This window comes from Excalfactoria chinensis, unplaced genomic scaffold, assembly GCF_039878825.1.
Source record: "Excalfactoria chinensis isolate bCotChi1 unplaced genomic scaffold, bCotChi1.hap2 Scaffold_84, whole genome shotgun sequence".
Classification (NCBI taxonomy): Eukaryota; Metazoa; Chordata; class Aves; order Galliformes; family Phasianidae; genus Excalfactoria; species Excalfactoria chinensis.
This window is the reverse complement of record NW_027315716.1, coordinates 447599-465740: the sequence shown is the minus strand read 5'-3', so window position 1 is coordinate 465740 and position 18142 is coordinate 447599. Positions and strand designations below refer to the sequence as shown.

At 54.1% G+C, this 18142-nt stretch overlaps 1 protein-coding gene, 1 long non-coding RNA gene and 1 pseudogene across 3 annotated transcripts in view; 2 read left to right on the top strand and 1 right to left on the bottom strand.

Moving 5' to 3' along the window:
• The window catches only part of LOC140265333 (E3 ubiquitin-protein ligase Itchy-like), a 52672-nt gene that overhangs the window by 18716 nt on the left and 15814 nt on the right, over window positions 1–18142 (top strand). The gene's annotated exons all lie outside the window — the stretch shown is intronic.
• LOC140265314 (ciliary microtubule associated protein 1A-like) lies at window positions 8–3958 on the top strand (annotated as a pseudogene).
• On the bottom strand, window positions 4601–10629 carry LOC140265339 (uncharacterized). 2 transcript variants are annotated; one of them, XR_011906246.1, is made up of 5 exons: window positions 8958–10629; window positions 8507–8562; window positions 7040–7114; window positions 5658–6698; window positions 4601–5481 (listed from the first exon to the last, which is right to left on the bottom strand). It is a non-coding gene; the product is annotated as an uncharacterized lncRNA (long non-coding RNA). The 2 variants fall into 2 exon arrangements; XR_011906245.1 differs by having other exon boundaries at window positions 4627–6698.

The window sequence follows — 18142 nt, the reverse complement described above, 5'->3', positions numbered from 1 at the left end:
TGTCACAATGCGCTGCCATGACGACGCCGGGCCCTCCCCAAGGACAGCCGGCCACTGGCTCCAGGCACCTCATTTGTGAGCTGTGCTGCCCGCAGCCGCTCGCCGTGCCCTGTGCCTGAGAGCAGCCCCAGCAGCAGAGCAGCTCAGCCTCATCGCGCTCGTCCTCCAAGGCTCAGAGAGGTGAGGGAGAGCTCCTGCACACTTCAGGCTGCAGAGCCCAGCTGCAGGATGCGGGCTTGGCTGCAGTGTGTGTGAGGGGCGTGTAGCACAGGACTGGCAGTGAGCAGGAGAAATTGCTGCCGGCCCTTCCTGCTCAGGAACCCCCGTCAGGAACTGCTCTGCTCTTGCCTTTAGGTTTGGAGGCACATGCCTGCCAGCATGGACGGAGCCTGGGTGGGGACCTGGAGACCCCATCGCCCACGTGGCCTCATCTCGGCCCAGTTCCCCAGCCCCGGGCCCCAGTACTCCATCCCGGGGACAACAGGTACAGCGACCGTCCCCAGGGCTGGTCAGAGGGGCAGAGCAGCTCCCCAGCCTTGCCCCGTTCTGGCAGAGCCTCCTGGCTCTCTGGTGCAGCTGCAAGCCAGGCCTGGCCGAGGAAGGCCAATGCTGCTGGCGCTGCTCCTTGTGACCCAAGGACAAAGGGGCCCGCCTCTGGTCTGGGTCCAAAGGAGCTCAAAACATGCAGCTGCACAGGGGTGTGCTCTCTTCTGCTTTTCCTCCTAGGTTACGTGGGCCACAGCCCCACCAAAAACCGTGCCCCCGCCTACACCTTTAGAGGGACCAAACGGCCTGCGGCAGAGAGCTGTGGGCCAGGTCCCTGCTACTTTGTGGAGCCGGCCATCACTAGGAATGGCAAGTACGTGGTTCCAGGCACCCACCTCTGGGGACGACCCACGACAAAGACCACCGTCACCCCCGGACCGAGTGAGTAGCACTGCTGCAGCACTTCTCCCAGACAACACGAGCACGCAGCACATTTGCCCGGGGTCAGCTCACGCCCTGATGGAGCTGTAGGTCTTTTTTGAGAGAGCATGAGCTGCTCTGAGCAGCGATAAATGCCCTCGGAGAAGGACAGCTGCCCAGCACCATGGGCCCAGGGCACAAGGCACTATGTCTGAAAAGTACAAGGAGCAGGGGGCTGACAGGGGGGACAGCAAGGCAGGACATAGTGGCGGGGCACAGAGAAGTGTCCCCGCGTGCTGCCTGTGTCCCCCAGCAATTCTGCAGCTCTTCAGAGGACCCTTTCTGGCTGCAGAAGGAGACCAGCCCTTCACAGCTTTCTTCCTCCTCTGTCCCAGGTGACTACCGCACCGAAGCTGCCAACAGGCACGTCTTCAAGTGCCCACCGGTGCAGTCCATGGCCTTCCGGCGGGAGCCCCTACGGACAGACCGCCCTCCAGGTACGTGACCCTGGCAAAGGCAGACCCTTCAGCCTGAGCATCCTCCAGGGACGGGCTGCTGCTCAGCACCAGCAGAGGGCCTACTGCATGGCCTGTGCGGCAAGATGCGGCGCTGGGCCACAAGCTTTCTTACATGACCACCACCTCTCGGCCAGCAGCGTCTCCAGCTGCTCATGCTCGAAGCTGCTGGCACTGGCCCTGTGTCAGAGGAGAGGCAGGAACTGGCAGAGGGGCAAGATGTCCCTCCACTTCCCACCAGCCGGCTGGGCAGGCTGCCCCTCGCTGCTGCTTCCATCTCCTCCATCCCCTCACGCACACACTCTCTGCTGCTCCTCCTGCAGGTCCTGGCACTTACACGCTGCCCAGGCTGATGGGGCCCAACACAGCCTACACATCGGCCAGCCCCTGCTACTCCATGAGGGGAAGGAGCCAGCGCGGTCGCTTTGACGAGGACCTTGCCAAGGTGAGCTCCGCTGCTCCTCTTTTCCATGTTAGCGTCCGAACCTGGGCTGCTCTCCCTGAGCCACAGGGGCTTCCAACCCTGCTGCAACTTTGCTTAATGCAGCCTTCCAGGGAAAGAGAGAGCCTTGAATGTGACCCCAGCCCCGTGTGGCCATGCCTCTCTTGCAGACTCCAGGTCCTGCGGCGCTCCCCAAAGTGGCTGTGGATGTGTACAAGACCAGGGCGCCCGCATACACGATGCCAGCCCGACCAAAACATGGAGAGGGCAAAGCAGTGAAGCCCGGGCCAGCAGACTACAGCGTAGGCCGGGTAAGGCAGCTGCTCAGCTCTTCCCCTCTGCTTCACAAGCACAGCCTTCATGCCTCTCCCCCTTTCCCTGAGGCTTCATCCAGCCAAACAGCTTCTGGCTGCAGGAACCAAGTGCAGGACAGCAGGCCTGCTCCTTGCCCTCGTGCCACCTCCAAGTAGAGGAAGTGAGGAACAGCGCAGCATGCAGCTTTTCCTCCCTCTGCTCCTATTACCTTTAATGGGCCGTGCTGGTCCTTCACAAGCTCTTTGGGGGAATGCAGCTCAGAGGGGCTCCAAGCAGCACACCCCCAGCATAGGAGAGTTAGCTGTGAGGTCCCAGGTGCACAGCCAGCCCTCTTTGAGACAGGAGGGGCCCATAAGAGCACATGTAAGGCCAGCACACCTCCCTGAGCCAGCTCTGCTCTAGCAGGGAGCTGCACCGGCTCTGCACTGGGACTGTCTGGGATTGGGAGGGGTGCAGGACAGCAGGGAGCAAGGGCAGCAAAGAAGGGCCCTTGCTGATCTGCCTTTCCTTTCTGCCCTTCCAGGTGACGCTGATCAAGCCCCAGGCGCCTGCCTCCACTTTTGGGATCCGGCATTCCCTCTACACAACCCCTCTCATCGTGGAATAAGACAGCAAAGTCTGGAAGGCCGTGGTTGCTTTCCTGGAACGGGAGGGGAGGAGAAGAAAGAGCAGCCAACTGCCGGTTTCCTTCTGATTCCATTTCCCTTCATCCAATTTGGCTTTTGCCCATTATACTGTTAATGTCAGTGTTAGGAGTAAGTCATTAATAAATTAATTTAGTACCTTTATGTATACCTTCTTGTTACTCTGTTTTCCTCACTGCTGCACACAGGAATGCGCTGCCGCTCCCTGAAGCCTTTCTAACATCAGCGCACTGCAAACTGCTGACGCTTGCTTTATCAGTCATTTGCATTACTGAGGTCTGCCACGTGCTGAAGTAAGGAATCAGTGGCCGTGGGCAGTGCAGCCCTTCCAGCGCCATCAGGTAGATGTCAGTGAGATGCCTGGGGCTGGGTGACTTAAACACCTGCTGCTGATCATCTGCCAGCTTACAGGATGGCCGGCAGCATTTCCTGTACCCGTGACAACACCTGGCTTGGCCATAAGGACATTCCTGGAACAAAGGGAAGGGAAAATAATGAAAGACGGAGGCAAAAAGAGGATAAAAAGCAACGGATGGCAACAAAGATAGAGAAAGCAAGTAGGAAAGCTATCCATAGCACAGCAAAGCAAAGCAAGGCAAAGAATGGAAAAAAGCAAACTTGCAGGAATGGAGGAATGTGGGAAGAGCTGTGCCCCTGCTGCCACAGGAGCTGCATGGGAGGAAAAGAATCTGGGCCAGAATGTGAGAGGAACTCCTTTGGGTTCTGGGTTTGAAGCACAGCTGAGAAGCCATGTCCGGGAGCAGCTGTGGGCCGCTCCAGGCCACCTTGCTGTCTCCCCAAGAGATGAGGTGCATAGGCTTGGCAGTGGCTGAAGTGCTGGCCAGAAGCAAGCATCCGTGTGGAGGAAGGCAAAGAGCGGAGGAGGATCCAGGGTAGCTACCGGGCATGGCCTTGCTCAGCAAGGGGAGGAAAAGCCTGGAGGGCACGAGCAGGGAACAGAGAAGGGCAGGCAGTAGGTGTGAAGCTGGGAGCAGAGAATGGTTTGGGTATAAAGAGACCTCGAAGATCACACAGTTCCAACCACCTGCAGTAGGCAGGGACACCTCCCTCTACACCAGGGAGCTCCAAGTCCCACCCAGCCCGGCTTTGAGCACATAAACAAAGACAAACCACGTCTACCCCCTGAAACCTGTAACAGCCACTCAAAGGGACACGCAGCACCTCTCATCATTTCATTACTCTGCATGCAAGGTTTAAAAGCAGAGCGCTCACCCACAACCAGCAAAGCATCTTCCAGGTCTCCTGACCTCCCAGATTTAATACTGTCTGTTATGTCCTTGTTAGCAATGCCTCTGTACACATCGAAAACTAGGAGGAAGAGTCCATGGTAGTGAGTCAGAGAGATCCAAAGGACCACTTTGCAAGAACAAGCTCCTCACGTGCTGCATGAACATCCTATCATTCCTGCAGCACTGCCAGCTAAATCAGGACCTTCCCACTAGAATAATTCGTTTCCATTGCTAACATGCTTACTAACTGGCCTACAACAACTGTTCCCATTTTCAAGACCTGGCAGATGAATTTCTCAGCTCCTCTCCCCCCTGCCCCAATGGTGGTCACACTCCACGATCTCTGCTTTCCATGCTAGAGCAGCAGCAAATTGTACTTAGGTTTCTGAAATCCCTTCCAGTCTCAGAAGGGAATAAAACAGACCGAAGGGAATGGATGCAATGGGGCTCTCGCTAAGACACCTGTTGACCCAGAAGAGCTTGCACTTAACACCTATGAAGCTCCTACACAAGCATCACACACAAACAAGGAAGGGAAGAAAAACCCAGGACACTGGGGAGGGGTCCTACCTCTCAGGAGGTGATGCCTGTTCCATGTATAGAGGACAGACATAAATTGCACCTCATCTGTTCCCCATTTCTTCTCCCTCACTTCGTACAGGCACTTATTATGGCTGACAAAGTAAGGCTCATGGAGAAGACTGGATATACACGAGATCTTTAATTCATTGGTGCTAGAGAACTGCTGGAACATACTTGTCCAGATCATGGATATTTTCCAACAAGCACCAACCAGGCATGGCAACTCACAGCTGAAATGCCATTGCCCCTGACAAGTAACCAGTCTACCGACAGGCTTCTCGTTAAGAGACTTGCAAACAAGACCAGAACCCATTTATTCCCATTTCACGGGTTGGCTTCTCTTCACCACACATCACATGCACAAGAATAGATTGCTCTTGCAAGGAAGCACGTTCCTACACACCTGAGCATCCTGCTGAGCAAGAGCATCATCCACATACATTCCCTCATCTCTGTTACCCTGCAAAGGTACAAGGACAGAAGACAAAGCTCACCACAGCATCTACTGGAAGCAACCCTTGAGAATTCCCCACTCAGAAACAGCTGCAGGAGATGGCTAATGGAGTCCTTCAAAGGGAATACTAGCTTACAAACACAGTGACACATCTCAAATGTGCTTTGGGCTTCCTTCTGAAAGAAGCAGCAGCCCACTTTACTGGGACATTTAGAAAAGAGCCCATGGCATTCGTGCACACCCAGAGTCAGAATCCCCTCCCTGCAGAAGATGGGTTTGAGGAGCAGGCCATGAGACACGCAGGGTGAGAAAAAGCCAGCCTGGAGCTCCTCACCAATGAGCACAGAGCTGCGCCCACAAGAAGATTCAATCCCTTCTCCCCTCTCCCTTTCGCTTGGCTCACTGTTGCAAGTGACACAAGGACACTTGGAAAAATGGAAGATGCGTTGGATACGATGTCATCCTCAAGGGAGCAGCCATACTCTCGCAAGAACACACACACACGGCATCTGTTGGAAGCAGAGCCACCACCTGGGTGCCTCCCACAACGTTTGCCAGCTGTAACTTAGCTAAGTACTGAACTGTGCCCAGGGCTCTCAGCATCACTGCAGCAGTCCATTCATCATCATTAGTGCTACAGCCTCCAATTAAGAAGCACAGACAGTAAGAAACTGGCAAGAGAGCCATACGTCCTGCTGACAGACAGAACGCTCCTCCCCATTTCATTTACATCAGTTGCTGGTGAAATTCTAGTCTGGCTCCACTCTGAACAAACAGCCACAGCGAGGTTGGCCAACATGTCACAACTACAAGCTCCCCAGATTCCTTCCTCCTCACACCTGCCTGCACACACACAAACTGACTGTCAGGCAGCAGGACAAGGCCCGGCCTTTCGCACTACTTATAAAGCCTGGAGTTCTCATGAATGAGACGAATCTCTTCACTGGTGCGAGAAGCCAGAATTTCCATCAGGCAGCCTTCATCTGTTCCTGCTCCCAGGAATCGCCAAGGCAAGATTTAAGATACCAACAGCTGCTCCAGACATGCAATCAGGTTTCTTTAAGCGTTAATAATAAATTAAGAAGACATTCATAGCAAAGCAGTAAGTCCTTGGCCTGAACTTCAACAATACAAAAGAAAGATTTCCAAACCTTCACAGCCCTCCTCAGTTCAAGCACATCAGACGTGGCGGTGGGAGTCATCATCCCAACCATCACCCTCTCAAAATTCCCACTCAGCAACCACATCAAGTCACCAATCAAATCCTAGAAAGCCAAGAGAGGAGGAAGGAGGTGGCAGAAGGTACGGCCTTCCAGGACAGACAGAACCGAGCTGTTCACCTCTTCTCTTTAGGCTCTAACCCTCCTTGCATCAACAACTGCACTGAACTGAACAAAACCAAAACTACCTTGGTCAAGGAAATTCTCCACCGACCTTTGTCTTATGGAGATTGGGACCTTTGTCACTTTTCACCCAAGTGACACAACCACCTTCACACATCTCTGTAGACCTTTTAGGTGATCAGAACTTGCTGACGCTGGGAAACATTTAGTTTGGTCAAGATGTCAATGATGATTTCTTCATTCGTGCCTGCAGGAAACAAATGGAAGCCAGTCAGGCTGCTTGCACAAGAATCAGAACTGCCCTCTGGTCTTGTGCCGCCCCCAGTCCCCTCCACAGCCAGTTCTCAACAGCCCCAGGACCACATCCATGCACACAAAGCTGCCAGGACCCGCTCCACCAGAGGAGCCGTATTTCAGGACATAAGAAAGGCAGCTGTGTTTCCTCTTCCCAACTATTTTTAGGGCAGTTGTGCAGCAGAGCAATACAAGCAGCTGCGCTTCCCTCGAACAAACCATCCAAGCTGCCATTCCCAGTGCTGGGAAAAAAAACAACAAAACAACTTGACCTGCGGAGGGAGATCAACTTACCAAAGCCCTTCATGGCCTTCCTGAGTGCTGTGCTTCTTGCTCAGCGCTGAAACTCGAGATCCCCTTCATTGTTGCCTAAGGCCACAAGAAAAGGATTTAGCAAAGGCAGACTTGCACCCGTGCACACAGAGAGTTGAATTAAAACTAAACAAAGCACATAAAAGACGTGAACACAGAGATAGTAAAACTCCACCCACACAAGTGATGTTGTATCAGACTTCTGTCTCACGCAGCAGCCTATTCTAGGGGGACTTCCCAGGCACATCAGAAAGAAGCCACAGGGGCACAACTATATGGAGAACATATCTCCATGCTGCTGCCCACAGAGTCTGCAGTGAAACAAAAGCTGGACCACCTTGCATCTGTGTCCAGTCCCACCAGGCCTTCTTCCTAGCAGTTCTCCGTGTCAGTCATAAAGCAGTGTGCTCCCATCATAGCCCTAGCTACTTCTCCTGTAGCAGGTAAGGACCATTACTCAGCACCATTACTTTTGCTCTACTCGGCACTGGTGAGGCTGCACCTGGAGAACAGTGTCCAGGTCTGGGCTCCCAGTACAAGAGACAGCTGGACACACTGGAAATGGAGGGCTACCAAGATGGTGAAGGGACTGGAAGACGTCTTCTATGACAACAGCCTGAGAGAAGTGGCTGCTCAGTCTGGAGAAGGGGAGCTCAGGAGGATCCCACCCATGGCCATCAATCCTTGCAGGGAGGGACAGAGAGAATGTAGCCAGGCTGCATCCAGTGGAGCCCAGTGCCAGGACCAGAGCTTGCCACCAAACATCAGGAGCACTCCTGCATTGTGTAAGTGCTGCAGCACTGGCACAGAGACCCACAGAGGCTGCAGAGTTTCCTCTAGGTGATCTCCAAGCCCAGGATGTGGCCCTCGGCACCAATTCTGCTGGCCCTGTTGCAGCAGGGCCTGGACCAGATGGGCCCAGAGGTCCTTTCCAACACCAACCATTCCGTGCTTCTACAACACACCACGACATGCTGTGTTTGGCTCAAACTGGCCATTCACAAACAGCTTTCTCCTGCCTCTTGCTCAGTGCCATCTCTGTGGGATCACACTGCCTTCTGCGACCCAACTCTGTTCCAGTCAAGGTCAACACCAACACAGCGCTGACCTTCATGGAGCCTGGGCTTTGGGAAACAGGCACAGGAATAACCACTGCACGGGTGGAACCTTGTGGGTTGAACCAGGAGGGAGCAGTACGCGCAGAGAGCTTATCTGGAAAAATACTTCCTCTGGGTACTGACATTCAGTTGCATTTTCCATTCACTCTCAAGCAGGAGAAGCACAGACGTGTGGGGCACTATCTTCTAGAAGGAGGAAATGGAAAGAAGCTACAAATTCACCACTCAAAAAAAAAAAGACTGACTAATCCTGACCCATCCACACTCCCTATGTTTATCTGAATGGAGCAAACGCCTGGCACAGCGTGGTACAGCAAACAAGCACACTCACCATCGCTCGAGGTTTTGCTCAGTCTCTTATGGCTCAGGTCCACCAGCAGCTGGCAACTGCAATAACAGACAGAAAGAGAAGGAGTTTTCTAGCAAAGCTCTACGTGAGAGAAGGACGCCGCGCACAAGCAGATCATGGCTAAGAAATGCTTTTTCTATCCCGAGAGTGACAGCCTGGCTGAGGTTACAAAGAGAAGCAGACCGCCACCCTCGTCCTGCCCACAGCGCCCGAGTGCTGCTGTCATGAGCCCAGCACACGGCGTCCCCATGTCTGTGTGCACTGTGGAACCCCACAGATGTGACAGCGGGGTCTGGCTTGTGGGGCGCTTCTCCAAGGAAACCAGTGCACGGTGTCAGGAGGGGAAGAGGAAGCAGCTCATCCTGCCACTAACGCTGCCATTGTGCGTCCCTCCCCAGGACTCCTACAGCTTCCTCTTCCCAGCCCCGCTCACCTCGCAGGCTGCAGACACTGCTGGGCGCTCACACTCGATGGATGTCATCTTCTTCTTGTGCCTCTGGGCCACTCTCTGCAGGGCTGCGCTGAGTTCCTGCCGCTGCAGCAAGAACTGCTGCTCCTGTGCTGACGGATGGAGGAGTTTCGTGCCGGCACGTTGTCCCCAGGCTCCCGGTGCCACGGCAGGATGCTCCTCCCCCCCATCGCCCCTCAGCTCTCGCATCCTCCTACGATCTGCCTAAGGACGCAAAGACCCTGCGGACGGATCCGGACGGGCTGCGAGGTGATGACGTCACGAGGGCGCCACGACCTCACGGGCGAAAGGGAAAGACCCCAGCAGGCAGCGCTCGCCCCATTCGGCGGACCGACCAATGGGAGCGCAGAGGAGGCGGGGCCGAGCGCGGCTTCTCCGCCAATAGCGCTTGCGGGCGCCGGTCCGCTATGACGACGCCGGTCCGCTATGACGGCGCGAGTTGCGGAGCTCCGTGCGGGTCGAGCGCTGCTCCGCCGCCCCGCGTCCCCGCCGCCGCCTGTGCCGTGCCTCGGGGGACGCCGGGCGGTCAGGCGAAGCCAGCGCAGGGGCAGAACTGAGCCGTCCTCCGGAGTCAGCGTGGCGGTGGGGCGCTGCTGGGCGCTGAGAAGCGGCGGCTGACCGCGAGCAGCGGAACGCGCCCGGTCTCGAGGAGCAGCTCCTGGCTGAGCCGGGCAGCCCCGAAAGAGAGGGACCGATCCCACGGATCGAGACGTGTGAAAGCCTGGCAGAGAATCAGGCGGGCGCCCGCAGGGAGGTGCAGAGAGGACGGAGCCAGACCGCACCCGGTGGTGCCCGGCAGCGGGACCGGAGGCACGCGCTGCAGCACGGCAGGTCTCCCCGTAGCGCTGCCACCACCGTGCTTCTTCCCCTGCCGTGCGCTAGGCAGGCTGCAGAGCACGTCCATACAGCGCACGCCCAGAGGTGCCTGTCCCGTACAGTGTGTTCAGCGGCTGGGGGATGTTGGGCTGGTTGCGGTGAGCCAGGAGCTGCAGCTCCTCAAGCTCTTCCTCACTGACAGTCTGCCATCACGGCTGCTGCTGCCGTTGTCCCTGTTGCCTTGTTTTGTGCCTGGGGAAGGAGATGGTCACGTACTAACCACATCCCTCCCCGTGCCTCCATTCACTGCAACAGGAGCTGAGTCGAGTGCACCTGTGGGGATGTGGCACCCACAGCCTCTCTGGGCAGCAGTGCCAGGGCCTCAGCTCCCCCTCAGTGAACAACTTCTCTCTGACTCAGAAGAGTCACAGGCACGTTAGAGGAGTTTCTTTTTTCCTGTACAGTAGGGCTTTGCCTCCAACTTTGGCTTTGTTTCTATCACTAGCTATCAGATAGCAAAGGAAGTTCAATGCAGCCCAGCTGGTGCACTGGGGCAGCAGCAACATTCACTGATGGTGCTTAGTCCCTAGAGATCACACCATCTCCTAGACCAACGCAGGAGAAATTATTCTCTCCTCTGCAGATCCTATACAATGTTTCCACAACTTCTAGGGACCCTCTTCCTAGAGTTTGGACCTCAAGCCCAGCCTCTTCCAAACGCTGAAAGGAAAATCAAGAGCTGTTCAATTTCCTTGACATTTCTTGCCTCTTACATTACACTATGACAAGCTTAACATGGAATGGGCTTCCTAGCCTCAAATAGCAGAAGGAACCTCTCAGTTAGGTAGGGATATCCATTTTTCATACAGATATAAAACAAAGAAAACAAAGAAAACAATAAGAACGTTTGCATGGTAGCAGAATGTTTACAGTGAGACATCCACATCCAGGTGTCCTCACAAGCAAGATCTCTGCAAAGATAGCTGTCTGATAGAATCACAGCCTCATGAAGGCCATCCTAGAATTAACAAAGCCAAGTGTTCTACAGAAAGCTGCCAAACAAAGGAGAGCTTTTCACACAACAGAAAGTGGGTACAACTTAAAAGGCAGGTGTATGGGAACTGCTGAATTATGGCCTGAACCTCTGATTGACCAGCTGAGGCAAGCCCTGAGTCAGCTGTGGGAGCGCAGGAGAAAGGCAGTTCCTCTGTGTGACTGGAAGGGGTGCAGCCTGGCTGCAGCTCTCAAGGAAGGATCTCTTTCCGGAGATTGCTCCTTTGGGAGCTTTTATTCTTATTATTTACTGTGAGCAAGACATGGGTTAGCCTTTTCATTTAGCTTTGATGATCCTTTTCCAACACGATCATCTTTCTAGCTGTATCATCTGTAGGTACCAGCCTAACCACACCACCCTGTCCATTTGTTGGCTGTACAGCAACTGAGCCAGTCTGTTCATTTGTAGCTTTAGAAAAGCACACCTGTTTGCTCCAGGAACAGACACGGTCCATTTAAAGCACAACAAGCCCCAGTTTTTGCTGAGTTCATCTCTGCTATGCTGATGCACAGTAGCAGCTTATAGACAAGCTCTCTGGCTTTGGAGTTCAATGATGGCAGGGGATGAGGAGGAGGAGCTCTGAAGGAGCACTGAAGAGCTCAAGAAACTGCAACGTGAGCAACTGAGCCAACCTAGTGGCTCATTCCTGCTGTTTGTTGAGTGCAAAAGAGCAGGCAGAAAGAAAACCAAACCCAGGGAACAAATGCACGCAATGCATTCAGGACACGAAACTACAGCAGCAACACAAATGTCTCACTGAGAGCTCTGCAGCCCTGCCATCATCTTGATGCTCAGCTGCTGCTGTGTGCAATGCTCCACATGCAGACCCTGCAGAGCCCAAAGGTCTCTTTGGCCGCTGTCACCCACCTGAAGGTTGCAGGGTGCCGTGCCTCCTTTCTGTACCCGCTTCCAGGTGTCATTTGCAAGACACAGGAAGCGCACCTGGGTCAAACAGCAGTTGGATAACGCAAAGGAGAAAGCATCGTGGCAGTTCTCCTTTAGACTTTGCAGGCTTGAATCTTCACCAAACCCTGTTGTGCTGCAGAGAGCAGGTGGAAGCAATTCACTTGCATGAGCAAGGCGTGTGGCCTGGTTCCAGCCCTCCGGAGCCTCATTTCAGGGCTGGCTGCCCGCAGGGAGGGAGCTGTGCTTGGAGGTCTGCTCCTGGCTGGTGTTTTGTGTGTCCTGTTCCTCAGAAAGGGGTAAGCAGTTCTGTGGTTATTTCCTGGGTGAGTCCTTAGTGTTTCTTGGCTTATTTAAAGCTGTGTCTGCTCTTGTGTTGCCTACAGTGGCCTTTTTGGGTTGAGGGTTGCTCTTGAGGGGTTGTGGGCTGGTTGTAAGGAGGTCTCTCTGGCTTCATCCCCTGTGGGCTGCCTGGGCCCAGTTCCTCATGCTTTGGTCAGGCTGAGAATGGCAGTTGGTATGTGTAGAGTGATGGGAGTCTGCGCAGGAATGGTGGTGCTTAGGAGGAAGGCGCGGTTTGTCTTTGTTTTTGTTTTATGGGTACTGTTGTCTGAATGTCGATGGTTTACGGGCTGCTCCTGCTCAGTTCTGTGACTAGTGGGGCAGAGGGATTTTGCAAAATCCATGCGTCCAGGAAAGGGAAACAGGGGACTACAAAGTAATTAAAGTCAGCGGCAAAGATTTGAGTAGATACAAACTAATTGATTAAATGTGGTAATATTAATAAATATGTTAATTAATTATATTAATTTATTATATAAATTAATAGATAATAACTATAATGAGGGAGACTGTCCAAATAGCTGAAGGCTTTACACTGATTCTGAAGTGATGCACGCAGTTGGGACAGGTAGCGGCACTGAGAGGTGAAGGAGGGGAGTGTCAAGATGAAAAGCCCCATCAGGTGACCTTGTTTGGAGTTATATCTCCTCTCTGACCCCAAAGTTCCCTGGGGAATGCAGTTCTTCTTCTCCTCTGGGCAGGTACCCTGAACTGGAACATTAACGGTTTAACTCCTGGTGCACTACATGATGTTATGTTGTGGAATACCAGTAACAAAAGATCATCCAACTGTGACATTCCCCTCCGTTTCTACATCACTACGTCGTGCTTAATATACACAAAGAAACCACAATTAACAAGGATTAAGCACATGCACACAGAAACCTATATGTATATGCATGCAATTACTGACTGCACTCCCCCAACATCAAATTCCCTTGTGGTACACGCTGACTATCCCCATTTTTCTTCATCACCCACCGAGTGGACCCAGGTCCCTGGACAAAAACAGTTCCACGAAGAGGCGGTGCGATAGCATCCATAGCTGAGTCCAGCCGTCTGTCTCTAGCTCGCTTGTATGTTGCATCTCTTCCTTGATGGCCGGAAGTCTCATGGGCCCATCGGGCTGGAAATAATTCACTCTTATGTTGCCAGTCCAAGTCTATTTGAGCCATCTCAATTCTGGCAGCTCAATCTACCTGGTGGTTGTTTTGTTGTTCTCTAGTAGCCCGACTCTTGGGCACGTGTGCATCCACGTGACGCACCTTTACAACCATATCTTTTGTTCAGGCAGCACTGTCTTTCCCTAGTCCAGCAGCCCAAATAGGTTTACCCCTCCGCTGCCAGTTATTTTGTTCCTACTGCTGTAACCACCCCCATATGGCAATTGCCACTGTCCATGAGTCAGTATAAAGATACAGCATTGGCCACCTCTCCCATTCAGCAACAACTAAGGCCAGCTGGACTGCCTTTGCCTCTACGAACTGACTTGATTTCTTCTTTACCTTCGGTGGAAGGACAGTCTCCCTCATTATATTTATTAGCTTCAGTTCTAATTATACTGTATTATAGTGTGTTATCTTGCATTCCAACGATGCTTTCTCCTTTGCGTTATCCAACTGCTGTTTGACCCAGGTGCGCTTCCTGTGTCTTGCAAATGACACCTGGAAGCGGGTACAGAAAGGAGGCACGGCACCCTGCAACCTTCAGGTGGGTGACAGCGGCCAAAGAGACCTTTGGGCTCTGCAGGGTCTGCATGTGGAGCATTGCACACAGCAGCAGCTGAGCATCAAGATGATGGCAGGGCTGCAGAGCTCTCAGTGAGACATTTGTGTTGCTGCTGTAGTTTCGTGTCCTGAATGCATTGCGTGCATTTGTTCCCTGGGTTTGGTTTTCTTTCTGCCTGCTCTTTTGCACTCAACAAACAGCAGGAATGAGCCACTAGGTTGGCTCAGTTGCTCACGTTGCAGTTTCTTGAGCTCTTCAGTGCTCCTTCAGAGCTCCTCCTCCTCATCCCCTGCCATCATTGAACTCCAAAGCCAGAGAGCTTGTCTATGAGCTGCTACTGTGCATCAGCATAGCAGAGATGAACTCAGCAAAAACTGGGGCTTGTTGTGCTTTAAATGGACCGTGTCTGTTCCTGGAGCAAACAGGTGTGCTTTTCTAAAGCTACAAATGAACAGACTGGCTCAGTTGCTGTACAGCCAACAAATGGACAGGGTGGTGTGGTTAGGCTGGTACCTACAGATGATACAGCTAGAAAGATGATCGTGTTGGAAAAGGATCATCAAAGCTAAATGAAAAGGCTAACCCATGTCTTGCTCACAGTAAATAATAAGAATAAAAGCTCCCAAAGGAGCAATCTCCGGAAAGAGATCCTTCCTTGAGAGCTGCAGCCAGGCTGCACCCCTTCCAGTCACACAGAGGAACTGCCTTTCTCCTGCGCTCCCACAGCTGACTCAGGGCTTGCCTCAGCTGGTCAATCAGAGGTTCAGGCCATAATTCAGCAGTTCCCATACACCTGCCTTTTAAGTTGTACCCACTTTCTGTTGTGTGAAAAGCTCTCCTTTGTTTGGCAGCTTTCTGTAGAACACTTGGCTTTGTTAATTCTAGGATGGCCTTCATGAGGCTGTGATTCTATCAGACAGCTATCTTTGCAGAGATCTTGCTTGTGAGGACACCCGGATGTGGATGTCTCACTGTAAACATTCTGCTACCATGCAAACGTTCTTATTGTTTTCTTTGTTTTCTTTGTTTTATATATGTATGAAAAATGGATATCCCTACCTAACTGAGAGGTTCCTTCTGCTATTTGAGGCTAGGAAGCCCATTCCATGTTAAGCTTGTCATAGTGTAATGTAAGAGGCAAGAAATGTCAAGGAAATTGAACAGCTCTTGATTTTCCTTTCAGCGTTTGGAAGAGGCTGGGCTTGAGGTCCAAACTCTAGGAAGAGGGTCCCTAGAAGTTGTGGAAACATTGTATAGGATCTGCAGAGGAGAGAATAATTTCTCCTGCGTTGGTCTAGGAGATGGTGTGATCTCTAGGGACTAAGCACCATCAGTGAATGTTGCTGCTGCCCCAGTGCACCAGCTGGGCTGCATTGAACTTCCTTTGCTATCTGATAGCTAGTGATAGAAACAAAGCCAAAGTTGGAGGCAAAGCCCTACTGTACAGGAAAAAAGAAACTCCTCTAACGTGCCTGTGACTCTTCTGAGTCAGAGAGAAGTTGTTCACTGAGGGGGAGCTGAGGCCCTGGCACTGCTGCCCAGAGAGGCTGTGGGTGCCACATCCCCACAGGTGCACTCGACTCAGCTCCTGTTGCAGTGAATGGAGGCACGGGGAGGGATGTGGTTAGTACGTGACCATCTCCTTCCCCAGGCACAAAACAAGGCAACAGGGACAACGGCAGCAGCAGCCGTGATGGCAGACTGTCAGTGAGGAAGAGCTTGAGGAGCTGCAGCTCCTGGCTCACCGCAACCAGCCCAACATCCCCCAGCCGCTGAACACACTGTACGGGACAGGCACCTCTGGGCGTGCGCTGTATGGACGTGCTCTGCAGCCTGCCTAGCGCACGGCAGGGGAAGAAGCACGGTGGTGGCAGCGCTACGGGGAGACCTGCCGTGCTGCAGCGCGTGCCTCCGGTCCCGCTGCCGGGCACCACCGGGTGCGGTCTGGCTCCGTCCTCTCTGCACCTCCCTGCGGGCGCCCGCCTGATTCTCTGCCAGGCTTTCACACGTCTCGATCCGTGGGATCGGTCCCTCTCTTTCGGGGCTGCCCGGCTCAGCCAGGAGCTGCTCCTCGAGACCGGGCGCGTTCCGCTGCTCGCGGTCAGCCGCCGCTTCTCAGCGCCCAGCAGCGCCCCACCGCCACGCTGACTCCGGAGGACGGCTCAGTTCTGCCCCTGCGCTGGCTTCGCCTGACCGCCCGGCGTCCCCCGAGGCACGGCACAGGCGGCGGCGGGGACGCGGGGCGGCGGAGCAGCGCTCGACCCGCACGGAGCTCCGCAACTCGCGCCGTCATAGCGGACCGGCGTCGTCATAGCGGACCGGCGCCCGCAAGCGCTATTGGCGGAGAAGCCGCGCTCGGCCCCGCCTCCTCTGCGCTCCCATTGGTCGGTCCGCCGAATGGGGCGAGCGCTGCCTGCTGGGGTCTTTCCCTTTCGCCCGTGAGGTCGTGGCGCCCTCGTGACGTCATCACCTCGCAGCCCGTCCGGATCCGTCCGCAGGGTCTTTGCGTCCTTAGGCAGATCGTAGGAGGATGCGAGAGCTGAGGGGCGATGGGGGGGAGGAGCATCCTGCCGTGGCACCGGGAGCCTGGGGACAACGTGCTTTGGGTGCCGGCACGAAACTCCTCCATCCGTCAGCACAGGAGCAGCAGTTCTTGCTGCAGCGGCAGGAACTCAGCGCAGCCCTGCAGAGAGTGGCCCAGAGGCACAAGAAGAAGATGACATCCATCGAGTGTGAGCGCCCAGCAGTGTCTGCAGCCTGCGAGGTGAGCGGGGCTGGGAAGAGGAAGCTGTAGGAGTCCTGGGGAGGGACGCACAATGGCAGCGTTAGTGGCAGGATGAGCTGCTTCCTCTTCCCCTCCTGACACCGTGCACTGGTTTCCTTGGAGAAGCGCCCCACAAGCCAGACCCCGCTGTCACATCTGTGGGGTTCCACAGTGCACACAGACATGGGGACGCCGTGTGCTGGGCTCATGACAGCAGCACTCGGGCGCTGTGGGCAGGACGAGGGTGGCGGTCTGCTTCTCTTTGTAACCTCAGCCAGGCTGTCACTCTCGGGATAGAAAAAGCATTTCTTAGCCATGATCTGCTTGTGCGCGGCGTCCTTCTCTCACGTAGAGCTTTGCTAGAAAACTCCTTCTCTTTCTGTCTGTTATTGCAGTTGCCAGCTGCTGGTGGACCTGAGCCATAAGAGACTGAGCAAAACCTCGAGCGATGGTGAGTGTGCTTGTTTGCTGTACCACGCTGTGCCAGGCGTTTGCTCCATTCAGATAAACATAGGGAGTGTGGATGGGTCAGGATTAGTCAGTCTTTTTTTTTTTGAGTGGTGAATTTGTAGCTTCTTTCCATTTCCTCCTTCTAGAAGATAGTGCCCCACACGTCTGTGCTTCTCCTGCTTGAGAGTGAATGGAAAATGCAACTGAATGTCAGTACCCAGAGGAAGTATTTTTCCAGATAAGCTCTCTGGGCGTACTGCTCCCTCCTGGTTCAACCCACAAGGTTCCACCCGTGCAGTGGTTATTCCTGTGCCTGTTTCCCAAAGCCCAGGCTCCATGAAGGTCAGCGCTGTGTTGGTGTTGACCTTGACTGGAACAGAGTTGGGTCGCAGAAGGCAGTGTGATCCCACAGAGATGGCACTGAGCAAGAGGCAGGAGAAAGCTGTTTGTGAATGGCCAGTTTGAGCCAAACACAGCATGTCGTGGTGTGTTGCAGAAGCACGGAATGGTTGGTGTTGGAAAGGACCTCTGGGCCCATCTGGTCCAGGCCCTGCTGCAACAGGGCCAGCAGAATTGGTGCCGAGGGCCACATCCTGGGCTTGGAGATCTCCTAGAGGAAACTCTGCAGCCTCTGTGGGTCTCTGTGCCAGTGCTGCAGCACTTACACAGTGCAGGAGTGCTCCTGATGTTTGGTGGCAAGCTCTGGTCCTGGCACTGGGCTCCACTGGATGCAGCCTGGCTACATTCTCTCTGTCCCTCCCTGCAAGGATTGATGGCCATGGGTGGGATCCTCCTGAGCTCCCCTTCTCCAGACTGAGCGGCCACTTCTCTCAGGCTGTTGTCATAGAAGACGTCTTCCAGTCCCTTCACCATCTTGGTAGCCCTCCATTTCCAGTGTGTCCAGCTGTCTCTTGTACTGGGAGCCCAGACCTGGACACTGTTCTCCAGGTGCAGCCTCACCAGTGCCGAGTAGAGCAAAAGTAATGGTGCTGAGTAATGGTCCTTACCTGCTACAGGAGAAGTAGCTAGGGCTATGATGGGAGCACACTGCTTTATGACTGACACGGAGAACTGCTAGGAAGAAGGCCTGGT